Source organism: Dipodomys ordii, unplaced genomic scaffold (assembly GCF_000151885.1).
Source record: "Dipodomys ordii isolate 6190 unplaced genomic scaffold, Dord_2.0 Scaffold4, whole genome shotgun sequence".
Taxonomy (NCBI): domain Eukaryota; kingdom Metazoa; phylum Chordata; class Mammalia; order Rodentia; family Heteromyidae; genus Dipodomys; species Dipodomys ordii.
In genome coordinates this window covers 36814266-36821056 of record NW_012267220.1, presented here as the reverse complement: position 1 = coordinate 36821056, position 6791 = coordinate 36814266, and the positions used below count along the sequence as shown (strand labels likewise).

At 38.3% G+C, this 6791-nt stretch overlaps 1 protein-coding gene across 4 annotated transcripts in view; it reads left to right on the top strand.

Moving 5' to 3' along the window:
- Slc20a2 (solute carrier family 20 (phosphate transporter), member 2) overlaps positions 1–6791 on the top strand; it is a 124923-nt gene that overhangs the window by 75025 nt on the left and 43107 nt on the right. Inside the window, exon 1 of one of the 4 annotated variants that reach the window (XM_013025763.1) lies at positions 4929–4979. The exons of the other annotated variants lie outside the window; for them this stretch is intronic. The gene's annotated coding sequence lies outside the window, so the exon portion shown is untranslated. Of the gene's footprint in view, positions 1–4928; positions 4980–6791 lie in introns of those variants that run through there. 4 annotated transcript variants of the gene reach the window in all.

Genomic DNA, 6791 nt, shown 5'->3' with positions numbered 1-6791 from the left:
CTGATGGAGGCATAGAATTCCATTGTGTATATATACCACATTTTCTTGATCCATTCATCTACTGAGGGGCATCTGAGCTGGTTCCATATCTTAGCTATGGTAAATAAGGCTGCAATAAACATTGTTGTGCTGGTAGCTTTAGTGTGGTCTTGTTTGTAAACATTTGGGTAAATGCCCATTTTTAGAATTCTTTGCATGTGTTTTTGAATGTTTGAGGTTAATGCCATAAAGACAACTGTGCTGGGTATTCCTCATTGAGGATAGATCCCAGAACTGTGAATCGTCTGACCCAGTTTTGGCAAGTTTATAAACACTACTTCCTATATGACATAAAGGTGTTCCTTAGACTTATCTAAACCATATCTAACTACTCCTAGGTGATAGTATTACAGGACGTTACCTATACCACAGACACTGCAGATCCTCTCCAGAACTAATTTTAGGGTTGCTATTGGAGTTGTCCATGAAAGTGACACTTTCGTTGTAACTTGTTCATTCTCGAACTTTAAGTGATTCCTTGAAGCACTTGGTCGATGAAGGGCCCACAAGTCAAGATTATAGAAGCTTCCATCTGTGAACCTTCACAGTAGTAATTTCCAGCTGCTGTTTGGATTTGCCCTAAATGTAAATGTTAATACATATGCTTACATCTCGGGGATTCTCTGATGCTATGTTGTTGGGTTGGTTTTTTGTTTTTTGGGTTTTGTTTTTTTTTTTTTGGTTTGTTTGTTTTGCCTGTCTTGGGGCTTGAACTCAGTGCCTAGGCGCTGTCCCTGAGCTTCTTTTGCTCAAGGCTAGCACTCTACTACTTGAGCCACAGTGCCACTTCTGGCTTTTTCTGTGTATGTGGTACTGAGGAATTGAAACCAGTGCTTCATGCATGTTAGGCAAGCACTCTACCACTAAATCACTTTCCCAGCCCACTGATGGTATGTTGGAGATTTGTCAACATGGAAGGCCCAGTGTTCTTTTTCCTCATGGAAGCTCAGTCCTTGGCTTGAAGATCAGTGCTCTAACACAGCAGCAGGCCCATCTCTCACCTCCAGCCTTGGAAGAGTTATATTGTGAATCGCTCCCAGTGGAATGGCATGTTTGCAATGTTATGGCAGTGCCTTAGCTACTTGATCTGCATTTGCCCTTTGCCCTTGATGCTGTTTAAATATGGTGTTATGACCTGTTCCTGTCTCTGAGCCTTTATTGGTTGGTTAAAGTAACTAGTTTTATTGTGTCTGAATGGAAGTTCCCTTTTTCTTTGAAAGATAACTTCCCCCCTTTTTTTGTGTTACAGAATCCTAGGGGACTTCACTGATGGGGGAAGGGTGCTTGCAATATAGGTCAGGAAATCTATCAAAATCAGACATTACCCTTTTTGACCAGTGTTGTTTTCAGATCAGTTTTATTGAGGTCTAACTTATGTACAATAAAGCTCTGTGCCCTAAGTATATAGTTTCATTAGTTTGGACAGATAGGTATAGCAGTAAAACCCAAGATGTAGACAAAAATTTCCTGTGTAGACAAGTATCTTCATTTGTCTGGAATAAATAGACCTCACTATGAAGATTCTGGGTTATGTGGTCAGCATAAGTTTTGTTTTGTAAGAAACCGCTAATTATCTTCCAATATAGCTTTACATTTTGAGCTGTTTCGGGGGAGCAGGGCTTTTTATATTTACCTCTTCAATTCCCTCCACCTCTCAGAAAACTTTTTTTTTGTGAAAATACCGTGCAGAGGGGTTACAATTACATGGGCAAGGTAATGAGTGCATTTCTTATCAAGCATTGTTGCCTCCTCCTTTGTTTCCCCTTCCCATCTCTCCCCCTCCCTCCACCCCCCAAGCCAAAGTTGTAAAGTTCATTTTCGACATAACATCTTGTACATCTCATTGTTGCAGTGGGTCCACCTGTATCGCTATTTAAACAATTTGTTTTTCCCTTCCCCTCCACATATTATACCAACATCAAATACAGTGAAAACAGGGGTTATACTGTGGGAGAAGGACATACAAAGCAACAAAGAAATATCTTGTAAATATGTTAGAAACAATAGCAAGAAAGAAAAAAACATTTGAGTCCTTACCCTGGGGTTCATTTCGCTTAACATCAACTTATCTGACCATTTCTGCTTGTAAATGTGTCACTTTTTAACTAAGGACAAGTCCAGAGTTTTTACATGGAGGAATTAGAGCAGGGACAGGGGAGGTACCTGGATATCCTTGTGTAGCTAAGAGGAAGGGACATGGATTAAGAGGGCTTGGGTCCTTGTTTTTCTTGTGTCTACAGTAATACTGCATAAAGCCCTGTCACTTGAGTTACACCACAACGTACAAAACACACTTGTACATAATTAGATTTGATCTTCACAGTAATTTTATAAAGAACATTTGCTGTCACCACCTCCATTATGATGAAATTGAGTCAGAGCGTGCGTTTGAGTCACTCGTTCAACTGCTCATTACTGGCAGAGGTAGGATTAGGCCCCAACTCCCGACCATGCCCAGGGCTTTATCTGCTAATGATACTAAAAGTCACCATGTTAACACTTCTACCATGCACATAACTAGTGGTTATGTCCCATCTTACCTATTTCTCAGCCATTTAGGTGATTTGCCCAGACTAGTACAGCCAGTAGCCTGCTGGACAAGAATGAACCTGGGGTTCTCTTTTCTGGGCAATATGAACAAATGTTTCTTTTTTAAGCCTAAGAGAGAAAAGAAGATAAAGGGGCAGAATATCAGCAAAGTGACCTTGGGTTCAACTCTTCAGCTTGCTTGCTCAGGTCAGCTTTCTTGTTCACCTCAGGCTATGTGATCATGGCCATTCCTCATGAGAAAATATGCCATCTTCTCACTTCACCTGTCAGTGCGCTGCAGTCTCTGTGTGCCTATGTTCCAAGCCTGATCTGACATTTGTTTGATTGTCTTGCCCTTCCTTCTAATGCCATTTTCCTCTTCCTTCCTTTCCTTTTCTCCTCCCTTTTCCTTCTCCTTCCCTTTCTTCCTTTTTTCCTTCCTTTTCCCTCCCTTTTTTACTTTCTTCTTTGTTTCTGCCCTTTTTCAGGTTCCTGTGAGTACTTTGCATATTTGGGAATATGATATTTGAGGTAGTTAGGCAAGTCTCAGAGCTGCGTTGGTGCTGATTGCATCTAAGTTTGAAAGTACAAAGTGGATGTTTTCTTGAATAATGTTACTAGAAACTGCTTATTATAAGATCTACATGGTAAATGGTTTTTTTTTTAAAGTCATTCTTCTGCTATGCTGTTCTGCAAATGAGATTCCAAAAGTGAATCTTCCATTTTGTTTCAGTATTATTAGGAAAAGATAGAAATTTTCATGTCTTAGGAAGTCCACTCTACCAGTGTGTGTAGCAGAGTACATATTGAAGAGATATCTGTGCCTTCATATTTCAAGATTTCATCTCAGCTTCAAGGAAAGTAGAATTATGTTTTTAGAGAGTGGGTATCAAGCTCTTTGGGTTTCAGTACCATGGTGCTCTGCATGGGGGACATGATGTTGGAGGAAAAGCTTGATCTGAGTCATGAAATTTCAAGTAAAAACTCCTCATGAACTATAAATTGACCATGAGACATTCTTTAAAACTGCAAAATCCTTTGGTTGTTACATGTATCAGTGTTCCACAGCAGAATCCACTTATCTGAACTTCATGTGGCATAAATGTGTTTTTATCATATTTTTCCAATCCTCCTGCCTTTAAATTAAAACATTGTAGCTAGGTGCCGATAGCTCATACCTATAATCCTAGTCTCTCAGAAGGCTGAGATCTGAGAGCCATGGTTTGAAGCCAGCCCAGTCAGGAAAGGTTGTGAGACAGTTAACCACCAAAAAGCCAGAAGCAGAGCTGTGGCTCAAGTGGTAGAGCACTAGCCTTGAGCAAAAAAGCTCAGGGACAGAGCCCAGGCCTGAGTTCAAGCTCCAGGACTGGGACAGATAATAATAATAATAAACAGTTTATAAATTTGTCCAGTAACAGGTAAGAATGTTTGTTTTCAATTTTTCTTTAAAATTCAAATTTGCAATTTGGGTTAAGAGGGTAATAGGCCAAGTTATATCTGATGCTCACTAAAAGAAGTTACAATGCAATTTGGGCTGGGGTGGAGTTCGGAGGTACGGCACTTGCCTAGCATCTACAAAGCTAAGCCCTGGGTTTGATCCTCAGCATTGCAAAAACAATAAATAAATAAGAATAAAAAACAGATCTCTAACACTTAACTTAAGGGTCCTTACTGGGCCTAGAGAAAAAAATGTAGAGCTTGTGGAGATAGTGGAACAGGATAAGGAGGAAGAATTGAAAGTTGAGAATATTGTCCCTTAGGTAATGGTAAAAAAAACAGGGAGGATCTTGTTAACATATTTCAAATCTGGGAAAAGGAGTTTATAAACCCTTTAGTGCATTTTAGAATACAGTAGAGCCTTGGTATCTACCTGCAAATGGTTCCAAGCAGACCACCCTTGAGGAAAACCCATACATGTTCAGGATGGAGAATTCGGCTCTGTATTACAAATGTGTTATTCATTTTTCCCATAATGCTTCACAGCTTAGCAGATCTCAGGTTTTCACATTTATCACTTAAACATACTCACTGTTACCTTGCTTTGAGGGTATCATTTGCATTTGGGGAGGCATATTTTCACAAAATAAAGGGCAGAAACAATAGATCACACAACAATTTAAGCATGACTGATAACACAAGACTGAAAGTTTCATTTTATCAATGGAGCTGCATAATGCACATATGGGAATTAAAAACTTGTTTTGAAATTTCTTTTGATTTTTAACCTTTTTTTAACCATACTTCATCAGAACTGCATGTAATAGTCAATGAATAAGGCAGGTTTACTGTCTCTCAAGTGCAGAAATTATGTGCTCTTTGAAAATTGAAGAATGTCTTGTGACATTTATTCCTATGAATTACAGCCATAAAGAAGACTTCCTAGTAGGTGAAAGTGAAGAAATTTGTTCTAGGTTTTTTTGTGTGTGTTTTTATGTGGTAATTTTGTTTTGTTTTTATAAAAAGCCCTTTAGGGGAGTTGGAAAGAATCAAGGCACTGACTGAAAATTGTTAATGGTACTGCACTTTTGTTGAAATTCACTGCTGTAGGAGAGAGATGACATTTCTGTGTTGTTCCCACATTTGAGTCTTCTTTGCCTCTCATCTATGTTGATTCCTTTTTTCTTTTTAAGGTAGGACTGGGGCTTGAACTTGGAGCCTTGTGCTTAGTAGCAGGTGCTTTACCACTTGGGCCACTTCTCTAGCTTGATTCCTTTTATTAATTGCATGTATATCATATATAGATTTTTCCATCCAATATTAAGTACATATTTATATGTTTCTTTTGAATTCTTTTGGGGTTTTTGTTCATTTAAATATTTTGTGTATTTTGTTGTGAGATAGCTATCTAACACTTTCCCCCTTCAGATACTTGATCAGTGACATGTTGTCTCTGTATCATTTATTGCAAGAGTCAGTATTTCCCCACTAATTTGTTTTCTACCTTCAAAATTCTACTTTACAAGCTGTCAGTATACTTTCATACATCATACCTAACAGACCTCAACTCCTCTGAATTTAGCTGTCTGAATTCTTGGCCTTTACTGTACTCTCAGATAAGTTCATGTCCCAACCTATGTCCTTCGTGGCACCATCACCAGTTTGGAGGTGCATGTTTATGTGATTATCTGTTTAGTTCCTGCTCCTTCATTGTGTCCCATACATGCCTGGACCACCTTGATTTCACTTACATTGTATTTCCAGCTACTGTACAAAGGAGGTTTCCAAGAAATAATTTACTGAATGTCTTTATTTTCCCTGTTGGCAGCCTAGACTGTCAAGATTCATGAAGAATCTTTGTATATTTTAAAATAGATAACATTCATTGTCATTTTGATTTTCGGTTGAAGATTTACTGTGCCTATCATAATGCCGAATAAAATTTTTTCAGTTGAATATTACCTTTTTCAATTGAATATTATCTTTTTGCCTTGAGTATGGTATCTCATTTGTCATACTTGTTATTTCTAAAACTGCATTGGCTATAAGTCTTAGAAAATAATAAAACTGTCAGTGTATATTTTCTATTAACTCTATGTCTATAACATGACATTGATATTACCTAGTAAGTTTGGTGACTTGTTATTTCCATTTGAAAAATATGTAATTGCAGTATATAGTTTGGTGGGGGGAAATCATCAGTTACATTACTGTTAATATTACCATTTTAGTATATTAACTTTTGGTGGTTTTTGTTTGTTTTTCTGTGCTGGGGATTGAACCCAGGGCATTGCACATGCTGAGTAAGGGCTTACCTGTGATCTACACCCCAGCCAATGTTAACATTGCCATAATTACAAGGTCTATAAAAATTCACACACACCCCTCCTAAATACCTGTTGACTGACCAAAATATTATAGTGTATGTGACATGGAATATGAGCCTGATTCAATTCAGTAAGCATTTATGAAGAAACCATGTTTATGAGACACCATATTCTATGCCTAGCATCATTGAAAAAATATACAAGTTTGGTCTCCTGATTAGATAGTAACAGGATATCATAATGATGAAGGTTTTTAATTGACATTTATACTGCAAAGTGTGTTTTATGGCAAAGGGAAGCGCCTTTCTTTTTTTTTTTTTTGGGTCCGGTCATGGGGCCTAAACTCTGGGCCTGGGTGCTGCCCCTCAGCTCTTCAGCTCAAGGCTAGCACTCTACCACTTGAGCCACAGTGCCACTTCCGGCTTTTTTCTTTTTTGCTTATGTGGTGCTGAGGAATCG